Source organism: Sturnira hondurensis, unplaced genomic scaffold (genome assembly GCF_014824575.4).
Source record: "Sturnira hondurensis isolate 20B ecotype Veracruz unplaced genomic scaffold, ASM1482457v3 Scaffold0022566, whole genome shotgun sequence".
Classification (NCBI taxonomy): Eukaryota; Metazoa; Chordata; class Mammalia; order Chiroptera; family Phyllostomidae; genus Sturnira; species Sturnira hondurensis.
In genome coordinates, this window is record NW_028095197.1 from 3,449,696 (window position 1) to 3,464,724 (window position 15,029).

A 15,029-nucleotide genomic window follows, 5' to 3' on the forward strand; every position below is an offset into this window, starting at 1 on the left:
CCTAGGGAAGTGCAAATCAGAATCACAGCATTATTCACACCTACTACAATGTCTACAATCAAAAAAGCGGAAAACCACCAATGTTGTCAAGAATGGAGATAAACGAGAGCCCTCACGTGCTGCTGGTGGGAATGTAAAATGGTACGACCACAGTGGAAAACAGCTTGGCAGTTCTCCAGAAAGCTAAGTGCAGAATTTCTACATGGCCAAGCAATTCTACTCCTATGTACCCCAAATAATGAAAAACAGGGACTCAAACATGTAATTGTATGTCAATGTTCATAGCAGCATTATTCACAATAGCTAAAAAGTAGCAACCACCCAGGGCCCACTAACAGATGAATGGGCCAAAAATGTGGTATATAGGTAAAATGGAATATCATTCTGCCATAAAAAGTGACTTCCCTGCCCTGACCAGTGTGACTCAGTTGGTTGGGCATTATCCCACAAAGCAAAAGGTCACCAGTTCAATTCTGGGTCAGGACACTTGCCTAGGTTTCAGGTTCAGGTCCCCAGTGGGGCGCAGAGAGGCAACCAATCAATGTTTCTCCCTCACATCGATGTTCCTCTCCCTCTCTCCCTCCCTTCCCCTCTCTCAAAAAATAAATAAATAAAATCTTTTAAAAAAAAGAAAAAAGGAATGTTCAGGTACATGCTACATGAATTAACCTTGAAAACACTGTGCCAAGTGAAATAAGCCAGAACTAAAACAACAAATATTATACTCTTTGCTTCCACTTATATATAAAAAAATCTAGAATAGGCGAATTCATAGAAATACAAAGTAGATGAAAAGTTATCAGAGGCTGGAGGTAAGGGGGAAGGGGTAGTCCTTGCTTAATGGTAAGTATAAAGTATCTATTTGAGGTAATGAAAATTTTTGGAAATAAACAGTGGTGATGGTTACACAACATTGTGAATAAAATTAATGTCACTGAATTATAAGTTTAAAATGGTTTACTTATTTTTTTATTTTATTTATTTAGAGAGAAAAGGAGGGAAAAAGAGAGGGAGAAAGACATCGATGTATGGAAGAAATACCAATGTGTGAGAGACACACGGACCCGCTGCCTCCCACACGCCCCCAACTGGGGACCCGACCCACAAGCCAGGCATGTGCCCTGACTGGGAGTCCAACTGAAAGGCAGAGAGTTGAACCACGGGATCAGTTCGTAGGCTGGCACTCAATCCACTGAGCCACACCAGCCAAGATGAGCTTAAAATGGTTTAAATGGCAAATTTTATGATAAGTATATTTTACCACAAGAAAAATTACCAAAAAAATTAGCCTAAATTATTTATTTAAACTAAGCCTAGCAACCTATCTTTAAAAAAATTGAAAACAGTTATTTAACAGAAATTTATCAACTTTACCATATGAGTCTTTATGGTAAAAATCATGAAAAGAAGCTTAGTTACCCGAATGGCAAACTAAGTTAATTACCTTTTTTCCCCTCCAAATAAGGTTGGTTAAAGTTTTTTTTACTTTCTTTAAATAAATAAAAATAAAAATACTCTTGCACATACCATATACACAGGGCATACTTTATTAATATCTTGTATAATAAAAATCTGTGGTATGACTCCTAGGCCTACTTGAATAAAGTAAAAATAAAGTAAGAAATTTAAGAAAAGGAAAATCTATTTTTTCTATCTGCACAACTACCTTACATCAGACTCTACATACTTTGCTGAGATGGAGATCCACACAAAAGAGTAGATTAATTAGATGGCTGAAGTAATTAGATGCACAGAAAAATTATCATTATCAGAAGAGCAATAGCAGTCATTACAGAAGTACTCTGTCGTAAGACCTAATACTTCCAAACTCGGCCCTGACAGCTGTGAGCTCCACAGGCCCCGAGGCTAACAAGGGTCCTCCCACTCTTGCTGTCTGTGCCCCGTCCAGTGGGAAGGCTCCTCACCCAGCTGGTTCCACTGTCAGCCAAACCAGCTGCACTGCATTCAGTCCAAAGCTGAACTGGTTTTAGTTCCCTGCCAACTCTCAGAATTACTCAAACAAACTACTCCCAAACTCCCGTAGTAAAGGGGTGGGAGGGTTACTTCATCCTTTTGTTACTATGAAGCCTGTCTCCCACAGGCCCTCTCGCTGGTTTGCTGTTGTCAAGTGTCACCCCCATGTGGCACCCAGGATCTTCCTCTCCTAGGCTGTGAGCAGACCTGACTGATGAACAGCTGTCCTCGCCTCTGACCAGTGTCAGGTAGCACCCATTTCATACTGTTCAGGACAGAAGATCCCTACTTCACCAATGGACTGAATTGGAGGTGATAAGAACAATTATTATACCTAAACTTTTCTGTTCAAACCAATATCATAGCTATGGATGTTATCGTTTTCAGGGAGGAGTACCCCAAGACCTAAAAATTATTTCATGAGTCCTCCTGTGTATAAAGATCAAGAAAGGGTGGTCTAGTCGCTTGCGGACAGGGCAGGTGCAAACAAGACCAGGTCCAGTCCCGTCTAGTTCTACAGCTGGTATGTGTAGCGAAAGATTTCTGATCACCACAGCCTCCTGACCACAACAGTTTCCTGATTTTAAAACATGAGCATGATTCTAGCAATGAAGATCTGGGGAAAATTTCACAATTACACAGGAGGCCTCTTAACCTAAAGAAACAATACCACTCTTGGTTTCTCAGTTCCGTGCAGAGATTTGGGGAGCTGTTCCTGAAAGCTCAACCTAGAGTCTCTTTATACCTCTCAACAGTTCTGTAAACCACTTAATACCTGCGCCATACATTAACTTACTGTCCCCATCTCCAAATTAATCTTTTGCCTATCTGTGAAAGTGGCTGTACAAGATCTGTCCAGAAAAAGTCCAGCCATTGTTAATATAACGAGAACACTTTGCACATCGATGCCATCTTGGAGGCAAGGGGAGTGAACTGGCATGCACATGCATGAATAATGATGACTTGGCTGTACTAGTAGATGCCATTGAGTGAGCATGTGTACTGTGTGACTGCCACATTCAAAATGACTGAGTGAGTAGGGTAGCGAATCTGCAACAAATTTTATGTTACAATTTGTTTTAACACAACACAGAAAGCCACAGCTATGGGCAACTGGTGACTGGCAGCTTTATCACAACAACACGCCTGCTCGTGCATCACTTCTCATGCAGGGTTTTTTGGTGAAACATCAAACCACCTAGGTGACTCAGCCCCCCTACAGCCCAGATCTGGTGCCCTGCAACTTCTGGCTTGTCCCAAAACTAAAATCACCTTTGAAAGGGAAGAGATTTCAGACCATTGATGAGATTCAGGAAAAAATGACAGGGCAGTTAATGGCAATTGGGAGAACTGGGTGAGGTCCTAAGGTGCCTACCTCAAAGGGAACTGAAATGTCATTGTCCTATGTATAGTGTTTCTTGTAGCTTGTATCTTCTTCAGTAAATGTCTCTATTTTTCCCATAGGATCTGGCTGGGTACTTTCTGGATAGATCTCATACGCTCTTAAAAATATTCGTTTCTTTAACATCATATTAAGCTTTATCAAGAGGGCACAGGAAAGACACTGCAGGTAAAAGAATTTTGCTTTTGGTTCCCGTGTGCTCACCAGGCTGTAGCAGACAAGGCTTCTCCAGGACCCACTCCTGAAACAAGGGCGGCTTCTCCAGCAACAGGCTCCTGCAGCACATGCAGCTTCTCCAACAGAAGGCCAGGCAGTTTTGTAGTACAGTGACTCTGGTGAGACGCCTCTCCATGCACAGTTTTTCCTGGCACCCCAGAAGGTACATATCTAACAAATTCGCCACCCACAGCTACTTGCCTTGACCTTGCCTTTTCCCAACAAGGTCTAGACCTCAGTGGGGGAGGGAGATCCACTCTATCTTAGCCTTGGGAGTAGTAATTATATCAGCTATTCCTACATTCCTTAGAGTTACCTTTCCTTCTTACTGGTAAGTCCCTCATTGCTCCAATCCCCTGTTACAGTCAACAATTCTTTATATGAATCTTTCCCTGTTAAGTTACTGTGTGGTTTCTATCTCCTGAATGGACGAGTTTGATACTATACATCCAACAATTCTCTAAGCCATTTAGTATCCTATGGTAAATAAACCCTCTATGCTTAAGGTATCTAAAGTAGATTCTGTTCCCCACAACTGTATCTTCACTGGTCTCTTTTCCAATAAAAAATTTTGTGAGGGGAAAAATATCATACAGTATCCTCCGAGATTGGATAAATCTCTGACACCGTCTTTTAAGTTAGAAGTGATACTAACCACGCACAGCCAGAGTTAAGAATGGCTACTGAAGATTACAGCCCCAGGTCAGTCCAGTAAGTACTTTGATTGCAATATTAATTCCATCTTAGACTAACTAGTATCATTCCTGTTTTGTCTAACCACTATTTAAAAACTTAGTCTATAATGAGATAACACTTCAGACACAGCAACATGGCTACAGTAAGTTGTAAGCGACTAAGACAATAATAAGTGTTAGCAAGAACGTGAAGAAACTAAGATCCTCACTCACTGTGGATGGGAACATAAAATGGCACAGTCTGGCGGTGCCTGGGAAGGCTGAACACAACGTGTCCACATGCCTCAGATAGTCCACTTCTAGGTGGAGACCCCCAAATGAAACCCTGTACCCACACAAAAACCTGTACACAAATATTCATAGCACTCTTCATAATGACAAAAAGTGGAAACCCAAATTTCTAACAATGGATAAGTGGATAAATAAAATGTGATATATCTATATAATGGACTATTATTCAACTATTACACATATGTGCTACCTAAATGAAACTTGAAAATATTATGCTAACAATTTTAAAAATCACACACAAAAAGGAAAATACTGACATGAAAAAGCCAGTCATCAAACCATATCATTGTATGATTCCATTTACATGAAATATCCAGAATAAGTAATCTCCAGAGACATCACTGGTTGCCTAGGACTAGGGGAGGTGGGTGTAGGAGGAGCAACTAAAAGAGTGTGGGGTTTATTTTTGAGGTAATAAAAATGTTCTAAAATCAATTGCTGCATAACTCTGTAAATCCACTAAAAGCCAATGAACTGCATACTTTAAATGGGAAAACTGTATGGTAAGTTATATCCCAACAAAGCTGCTTCCAAAAAAATACAAGCTTAGTCTCTGCAGGGGCATCTGCAATTCAACCACTTCCAAATGAGGTTTGGGACTGCCGTCCTCTGCACCTCGGGGCCGCTGTCCCACGATGCAACACTGTGTGCTTTTACACAAAGGCAAAACCACTGACCCACCTGGATCTTTGGAAGATGTATTCTAAGTTATTTATGCCACAGAGGTTTAAAACAGAAAAAGCTGCATTAACGATCTAAACTCACAGTATTCGCTACCTTAAATTGGAAAAGGGGTCTGTATGAGTTGACTTTCATATATTTAAAGATGGCATATACCAAAATTATATGTGGGAATTTGACTTTAACAGAAAATCACACAGCAAAATCAGCTTCCTCAAGTTAGCCCATACATAAGGAAAAGCAAGCAATTTTGTAGAAAAGAAAGAAAAGTACTGGTCACACACGGGGTTGGGCCTGCCGCATACCTGGGCAGGCAGGGGCTGCTCTGTGCTGGTTCCTGGAGGGAGCCCACTGGGGAAGTACCCAGTTTGTCCAGGAAGAGGGCTGGAGTACAAACAGCTCGTATGCCACGGCCCAATATCGATTTGTTATCATAATACTGTGTGGCCTACGCACGTTTTGGAGCGTGGGAAAAGGTGGCCCGCGGATGGTTCCCCAGATTACTGTGCCATTACGCAACCGGAACAGTACTGTCAAGTTACACAAACAGGGTGAAATCCGTATGACAAGGCGTTTATGCTGTTGCATAACAGGGTTTCACCAGAGACAGAGGTTCGTTTGATGGTGCAGAGAAGGGAGAGGGCCTTGAAACCCCTCCCTGATAGTAAGACACAGGAAGAAAAGGACAGTGAGGAAATAGGTTTCATGAATGCCCTGAACCCAGGGAACACAGGGTTAGTAGCAGGAGGGCCCGTCTCACCACCAATACCCCTAAAATAGGGCCCAGAGAGCCTACGGCCCCATCCCTGTATGACAAAGGATGGATCTCCCCCTCGAACACCCACCTGGGCACCCAATCTGTCCAGGAAGCCTCCCTATCCGGAGCAAGGATAAAGCACCAAAACAAGCAGCCAGAGGGCCACCACACCGACGGACTTTGATCCCCTGCTTAGACTCATCAAAATTTAAACCCCAGTATACAGAGCAAGATGAGGAATAGGCCCATGAATGAGGATTCACTAACACCGATCCCAATTCCATGTGGAAGATCAACGCCCATGGTATGATCTTACTCCCCGGGGGCTCTAGTGTATCCCGTCCTCAAACACCTACAGGGAGGGACCCACTACGGAACGGATGCTGGGATGGACCTCATTAGGCCACATCTGAAGAGCCCCCATTTGCAAAGAACCATTCAGAGGATTATCCAAGCCTGTCAGATGTGTGCCAGAAACAAATCCTAAGACAGAACGCACACAGTGAAAAAGGGAGTACAATATACAAGGTTATGCCCATTTGAGGACTGGCGAGAAGACTTTGTACAGATGCCTAAAGCCAAAGGGAATTTCAAATTTTTGTTAGTTTTTGTGGACACTTTTTCTGGGTGGGTAGAGGCATACCCCACTAAAACTAAGAAGGTGACTGAAGAACTGAAACTTCTACTTGAAGAAGTAACTCCTAGATTTGGACTCCTAGATTCAGAGCAACAATGCACCATCGTTCACTTCGGGGATCTCCCAGAAGGTCATGCAGGCACTACAAACACAATGGAAATTACACGCCTGTTAGAGACCTTAATCTATGGGAAAGACTGAGAAAACAAACCACACAATGAAGACGACCCTGGCAAAACATGCCAGGAAAGGCATTTGCAATGGGACTAGGCACTCCCCATTGCCTTGGTCCGAATTAGGGTGGCACCTAGAGGTGGGTTTAAGTTTAAGCCCTTTTGAAATAGTTTCCAAATCTCAGTTTCGAGAATGCTTCTCCCTCCCTAGATTTGGAGCACAAGACAAAAACTGAGCAACACGTGTAACATTCAGGGCAAACACTAAGCACCCTATACAAGTTTGCTCATTGCAGGTTCACCCACCCACCTGATGAGCCCTTGCACCCGTTCCACCCAGCGGGCCTCGTCCTTCTAAAGACCTGGAAAGCTCAAGGTCCTGAACAGCAGCTCTCCAAGCAATGGACTGGTCCCTATGACGTCCTACTAACAGCACCCTCTTCTCTAAAGCTCACAGGAATTAAGCCCTCAGACCCACCACACATGGACAAAATGGGTACCACCTAAGGGAGATTGAACCCTGCTGCTGTGGTTGACGCTGAAAAGGACAGCTGGACCAGCACTCTGGAAGGAGATTTGAAATCTCCCTTTTGGAAGAAAACAGTAGGCCCCAGTGCAAAGTGACAATGTTCCTTTACTTTATTTATGTGTTTGCAAATCTAGGGACTTTTAGCTGCTTGATACTGAGTTAGGGTACGGTTCTTCCCATTGTTAAAAAGAACAAAGATTGAAAAGAAGTTACAGTTATTTCCGGATGAGTATAAATAGTTGTGAGAGTTTTAACTTGAAATGAGGGAGACCTCAGTTCTTGGTTAAAGTTATTCTTTGCTTGCCTTCTGATCTTACGGGGACTACAGGGAACTCAGCTCTTCTGTTTACATCAGGAATCCTCTGTCTCTGCCATTTGGGCTTCAGGCCATCTGGACCCCATCAGGGCCATCCACAGTACTGCCTGGTGTGAGAGAAGGTCTCTGCCATTGGGATGTGTGCCATTTGGCTTTGCCAGGGTCGTCTGCAGCACTGGTTGGTGTGAGAGAAGGTCTCTGCCATTAGAGGCTTTGGGCCCTTTGGACCTAGAAGAGGCTGTGCTTGGGACCAGCTGCTGTGAGACAAGATTCTAAGGCTAGTTCCATTCCCTCCACCCCTTTTTCTGGAACTGTCTTTGCTTCGGATTTCTGTTTTGTTTCTGTTTTGAAAAGATCGTTTTTTTTAAAAGAAACTGAGGTTTCCAAGGGTTAAAACTTCACATGAAGCTGTAAAGTAACAAAAGATATAAGGCATTAAAATAAAATTTCGGTCAATATTGGAAGGACGATTTCCTTTTTTGCTCTGTATTTTCTCCCTAATTGATGGCTCTAGAATTTGGATGATAATGTGGGTAATCTTAGGAAGGGGAATCGGTTTTAAGGAAAATCACAATGCTCAGTTTTGAAACTGGACTTTAGTGCAGATAACTGTTCTCAAGAAGGCGCAGCTTACACAGAATCCAAGGGGCGCCTGGAGCAGACCATGACCAAAGCAGGCTTCAGCCACCTGCATTTTCCTAATGACTGTAATTTTAAAGAGAACGGGAATTCCAGGTGCAGTCTAAGACCAGTCTGGCCTGGCAATTGGTGGTGGGGTTATTTTCTTGGGTTTACAAGAGAACAGGTTTGGGGACAGAAACTTGCCTTTATTTCAAATTGTACATTCCTCAAAGAAAAGATTCCTTTTTCTTTCCACTGAATTCTGTCTCCAGAGTTTTGCCTGTTGGCAGCAAGCTGTCAGGAACCCACTAGCTGGTTCTGTAACCAGAGTGTTGTCCCAACACTCTTATGCCAAGGTTGTGGGTTCGATCCCCAGTCAGAGCACATACAAGAATCAACCAATGAATGCATAAATAAGTGAAACAACAAATAAATGTTTCTTTCTCTTTCTCTCTCCCCCTCTCTCTTCTCTCTCCCTTCTCTCTCTCTAAAAATCAATAAATAAAACAACATTGTTCTAGCCCTGGCTGATGTAGCTCAGTGGATTGAGTACGGGCCTGCGAACCAGGCAATCACGGTTTAATTCCCAGTCAGGGCACATGCCTGGGTTGCAGGCCAGTTTCCAGGAGGGGACTCATGAGAAGCAACCATACATTGATATTTCTCTCCTTCTCTCCTTCCTTTCCCCTCTAAAGATGAATAAATAAAATCTTTAAAAAAATTGTTCTAATCAACAAAGATAACTTTTGCTATTAAATACTAGATATTGTTCCTGCTAGAGTGGGTCCAGGCAAACAGAAAAAGTCCATTGTTAAAGAATATCTGGCCCTGGCCAGTGTGGTGTCATTCTCTAAACAGAAAGGTCGTGGGTTCAATGCCTGGCCAGGGCACAAGCCTCGGTTGCAGTTCAGTCCCTGGTCATGGCCAGGCAACCAGTCGATGTTTTCTCCCTCACATCGATGTTTCTTTCCCTCTCACTCACCCTCCTTCCTCTCTAAGCACATCCTTGGATGGAGATTGAAAAAAAAAAAAGAGTACCCGTGGTTCAGCCACAGGAGATGGGGGAACAGCTACACTGAATACACACCATCTTTTGTTGGCTTTCTCTAATTGTTTCACCATCTGAAAGGAATAAATCACTTTTCAAGAACATAAGGGAGCTACTACTATTCCCCCACAGCCGCGATGTCGATGTGATGGAAAATGCAATCCTCAGTTCTCAGTAAGAAACAACACAGAGAACAAAGTGTGGATGGTTTGCACATCACTCCACAAAAGACCTTCCAGCACTTACAAAAGGTCTAATTTGTTCTGCTCTGTCATGCTTTAATTACACTAAAACTTATAAGGTCTCATTGTTGGGGAGCAGAATCCTACTACACTTGAAACTAACTAGTTTATTTAACAATAACTCTTCCCCCAACTCAGACTCCAAATGACTATTTTTAGACTTAACTGCCCAAATTCCTAAATCTATGTAGGTGATAGATGACATTAGCATTCTTACCTTGAAACATTTCCTTTGCTTCTAATCTAACTCTGACCAATTAAAATGATTAAAGTTTTTGTTTTAAGGAAAGCATTGCAGCCAAAGTCAGCTTCCACTAATATTCCCGAGAAGAAACAAAATATACAAACTAGGAGGAACTCAGAAAGCAGGAAGGCATATAAAAAACAAAGAGCAAAATGACATTAGTGCCTCTTTATCAGTAATTACTTTAAATGTAAATAAATGCTCTAATCTAAAAGCAGAGATTAGCAGAATGTATGGATTTTTAAAAAAGTATGTTCCAACTACAGGCTCTCAAGACTCCCTTTAGAAACAAATAGCTTGAAAGTGAAAGGATGGAAAACGATATTCCATGCAGCCCTGGCTGGGTGACTCAGCCAGCTGGAGTGTCGTCCCATACACCAAAAGGTTGCAGGTTTGGTTCCTAGTCAGGGCACATACCTAAAGTGCAGGTTCAAACCCCAGTTGGGCACATACAGGAGGCAACTGATTGATGTTTCTGTCACATTATAGTCTGTCTCTCTGTCTGTCTGTCTCTCTCTCTCTCTCCTGCACCCCCTCCACCTTCTGAAATCAATAAAAAACATATCCTCTGGTGAAGATTAAAGAAAAAAAGCTATTCCATGCAAATAGTAATCAAAAGACAACAGGAGTATCTACACTAATATCAGACAAAACAGATTTTAATTTTTTTTAAAAATGGTGTAAGAGACAAAGGACACTACATGTTAATGAAAAGTTCAAGAGACGAAGAAGATGGAACAAGTATCAACATCTCATACCTAATAACAGACAATCAAAATACATGAAGCAAAAACTGACAATAAAAAGGAGAAATAGCCAACTCTACAATAACAGTTGAAGGCTTCAATACCCCATTCTTCATAATGAATGGAAAAAACAGAAAGATGAAAGAGGCTTTCTGTTTTGGTTTATTGGTTTAACGCAAAAAAACAAATAGACATACACACACTCTACCCAACAGTAGAGTGCACATAGGACATTCTCTAGTATACACTGTATGTCAAGCCACAGATTAAGTCTCAATAGATTTTTTTAATAGATATACAATGTACCTTCTCCAACTACGACAGGATAAAGTTAGAAATCAGTAAGAGAAGGAAAACTGGAAAATTCACAAATTTATGGAAATTAAATGGCACACTCTTCACCAATGGGAAAAAATAGAAATCACAAGGAAAATTAGAAATACTTAACAGACAAATGAAAATAAAAACACAACATACCAAAATGTGTAGGACACAGAGAAAGTAGAGCCCATCAGGACATTTATAGCTATCAACACACTGAAAAAGAAGAAAGTTCTCAAATAAGCAATCTAACTTTACAACTTAAAGAACTAGAAAAAGGAGAACTAAGCCCAAAGCTAGTAGAGGGAGAAAATAATTTTTAAAAGTATGGCAGAGGTAAATGAAATAGATATTAGAAAAGAAAGAGAAAAAAACAATGAAGCCAAAAGCTGGTTTTCTGAAAACATTAACAAAATTGACAAATCTTTAGCACAGCAAGAAAATAGGGAAGATTCAAAAACTCTTTTTAAGGTGTTCAATAATTTTTTAAGAGTGTAAACAGTCCTAAGACTAAAAGTTTTAAAACATCTAATTTAGAGAACATAATATTACTATAAGATCCCTACAAACCAAAAAGTACATAAAATCATTAATTTCAAAAAAACTTTCCTAAGAAAATTACATGAAAGCTGAAAAGGAACACGATATCAAATCAAAACTAACCTCACTCTGTGTAATATTAATAACAAAGAAAATAAAACAAAAACAATGCTTAGAGGAAAGTGGTTTATATACGCTGGAAATATGTAATATATATATTGGTCAGATAAAAACATACATACCCATCAATAGTTTGATAATTTTTCATAGCAGCACATGACAGTCAAAGAAATGCAATCACATACTCAAAAACAGGTGATTAAAATAGCAGCCGCTGCCGCCACAGGGAGACAATCCAAGGTTCTGTCAGAATGGACAAACAGGGAGACTTCAGCAGCTCTCAGGCAGCATCTCAGGACACCCCACTCATGGTCCAGCTGTTCTATTTAAAACTAAATTGCACGCTTCCGAGGCAGGACTGTGAGATTCAGCCTGTATTTAGCACCTCCCCCCCAAAAAATGAATGGGTCATAGTGGAATTAATCTGCACTAATAATGCTCCATCAGTTCAAATCCTTCTTCAGCTTCCTAGATCCCTTCAAAGCCTGGAGACAAGCAGTAATAGTAATAATATTTACTGAGCACTTACTATGTGCTAGGCTAAGCACTTTCTGTGTATTAGCTCATATGATGTTCAATATCATCTTAAGGGTGTAACTGCTATTATCCCACCTTTGCAGCTGAGGAAACTGAAACAAAAAGAGAATAAATAACTTGCATCTAAAGCAAGCCCATGATTCAAACCCAGCCAGTTTGGTTATGAGGCCCAACCCCCCTTAGTCACTGCACTACAGGATGGAGGTACTGTAACCAACAATAATAAGTAAAGTTTAAAAGTCATGCCCACTCCACCCATTGTCTCCCAGAAGCCCCCACTTTGCAGACAATCCTCTGACAAGTTCATTTATCACAACTGATGTTCAACTTCCAAGTACTGCGGGTCTTCAACCAAGAAGAGCAAATTTTGGATGGCGAATACTCTGGAGATTTTTTAAAACACCAAAATGTAAAATATAACACAAATTAGATAATTTCACAAGTCCTGAACCTCTTTTCCCTCTGCTATTGTAATAGATGAAACCATTATACAGGATTCTAGCTAGAGTGCCCTAAAGAGAATAATGCTTCAATTCAATAAAAATTTCTTCCTCAAAATATTTTGCAGTGTTGGCTAATTACAAGTGTAACTCTCATTCTACCCCCTTCATTTCAGAGTTCAGAATGAGACTGCAGTTCTAAATATGTGCCCAAGCAATTCAAGGCAGAGTTCTAAGGTCATTAAAAATGAACTTACAACTTCATTGTAGCACTTAAGACAAGTAGAATGGAAAACTGAACAGGTCATATTATAACACTGCTTAAGGATGACAAAGAGTGGATAAGACTCACAGTAATTACACAAGACATCCTCATAGAGATGCCAGAGTTTAGTTTGGTTTTAACTTTTGGCTCATGTTTTATTTAAAGTGCTTTAAATAAACCATTACTTTTTTTGGTCTACTGAACTGAAAACATTCCACAATACATTACAAAAATAACTTTCTAGTTTTCTCAGGGGAAAAAAAAGATAATTCAGAAGAGGAATGCAGAGATTAAAGAAAGAGATGACTCGATTTACACAAAGATTACAACGTGCACAGGAAAGATACGTGAAAAGGAGTAATCAAGAAGTGCTGAAAGGTATGAGGTCATCAGCAGTCCTAGACCTCCAGGCACATAAGCCAGCTATCTGAAAACAAGAAATGGGCTCGCAGTTACCAACATTCATATCGCATATACTAGATGTATTAAAACTCCATTCTACAATGGGTACTGCCCAGGAAAGTAAGCCAACGGATTCCAAAGTACGCTGGCACTTACAGGCTTAAACGACACCTGGGAGGGGGGACATGCAAGCCTTTGCGAAGAGGCTGCAGGAGTCCTTGAACTGAACTCTCGCAAATAAGAACCTGCTTTTGAGAAACTCTGCAGAGTCATCAAGGACTATCTGATTCAGATTCAAATCAAACCCACAAGGCGACAAGTTGTAAACAGAGAACACGCTTTGGGCCAAATACCCATTGAGAGGAAACAAAACTAGTTATCGCCGGGGTCACACCACACCCACCCCACCCTGACGCTTGGCTCTCCCAGGGGGTGGGTGCTGGGCCGTGTACTGGAGTGGGTAGAGAAGCAGGGCGAGCACCAGCCCAAGACCCACCGACCCTCCCAGCTCTGCTCTGTGCTGCACAGCGGCGACTGGCACTTGGGGCCCTAGAGAAGGGGCAGGGCACGAGGGCCGAGGGCCGCATTTGCTTAGAGACCTCGATGAGAACTCTCCTTGGGAGTGGGGGTAGGAGGGTGGCCGGGTGTTGGTGGGTGGAAGCGGGATGGAGCGTTTTCCAGGAACAGCCAAAATCCTAGCCCATCAGGGATTTCCCCGCAATATCTGGTCCATGTCCCCAAAGACACGCGTTACACAACCTGTCAGGTGAGGGTCGAAGGGGTTCCAGGGCACAGACCAGGGCACAGACCGCGGCAGGCCCGGATCGCTTTCCCCTAGCTTCTACCGCCCCCAAGACACCTCGGCCGGGGAGAGCAGAAGGACGGCTGCGGCGGGAAAGCCGCGACAGAGGGTTGGCCGGCCAGACGCGGACGGTGGCGGGGCACTCACCAGCTTTGGAGGGGGAGCTAGCAGGGAGTGGGCCGAACCACACCACCTGGCTCGGTGGTGCAGGCGGCAGCTCTGTGGACGCGCGGCGGACTCCTCGCCGCCAGCCACCGGGTGTTTTCATACAAACCCGGGTGGCAGGCGAGGTAGAGGCGGCGGCAGCGGAGGAACCTTCCCGCATCCCGGGCAACGTCAGCGCGGCGCCCCGCCCACCGCACGCTTTGGCCAGCTAGCTCACGCGCGGGGAAGCGGGGGGAGGGAGGAGGACAGAGCGCGCGTGTGCTCAGGGCGTGGCAAACTCGCAGGGAGGAGAGGGCGGGTCACGCGCGTGGGTGGGGGTGGGGAGCGCGCATGGCCAGGAAGGGAGAGTACGTGCCTGCGTTGAAAGGGTAAGGCTGGGGTGGTTCCGCCAGAGTGGTGGAAGGGGCTTTGCGCGCGCCCTGGGCCCTCGTCCTCTACAGCTGCCGCCCAACCGAACAAAACGGGTTGCCAGGTGGATACCACCTTCCTGAACCATCTTTCCCCTTCCTGTATGCTCCCAGTTAAGAGATCCCGTCTTTTCCTGGGACTAAGCCAGCCCCCACCCCTACTATCATTTAGCCACCGCAGAAGAGCGGTTCTTACCTCTCCCCACGTGGTAACAGGTCACATCAGTCCCAGGGGGCCGCGGTACTGTTTAGCTATTTCCTGAACCTCAAGGAAAATCCATAATACGTTAGCAGACTAGCAGTTTCCTAGCTGGGTTTACAGGGCAGAACGAAATTGCACCTTGACGCCAAACCTACATGCCTAGTGCAGCAGGGAACGAAATAGCATGCTGACTTATTTTTTGCTATTTTGTATTGTGCCTGCATACAGTCACGAAAATGACAGTGCTAAATTGGAC

The 15,029-nt window shown here is 43.1% G+C and overlaps 1 protein-coding gene across 7 annotated transcripts in view; it reads right to left on the reverse strand.

Moving 5' to 3' along the window:
• AGTPBP1 (ATP/GTP binding carboxypeptidase 1) overlaps window positions 1-15,029 on the reverse strand; it is a 142,462-nt gene that overhangs the window by 125,468 nt on the left and 1,965 nt on the right. For 5 of the 7 annotated variants that reach the window (XM_037035826.1, XM_037035827.1, XM_037035825.1 and 2 more), the window contains exon 1: window positions 14,147-14,346. The exons of 1 other annotated variant lie outside the window; for it this stretch is intronic. The gene's annotated coding sequence lies outside the window, so the exon portion shown is untranslated. Of the gene's footprint in view, window positions 1-6,659; window positions 6,728-14,146; window positions 14,347-15,029 lie in introns of those variants that run through there. One more of the 7 variants, XM_037035823.1, reaches the window with a different exon arrangement.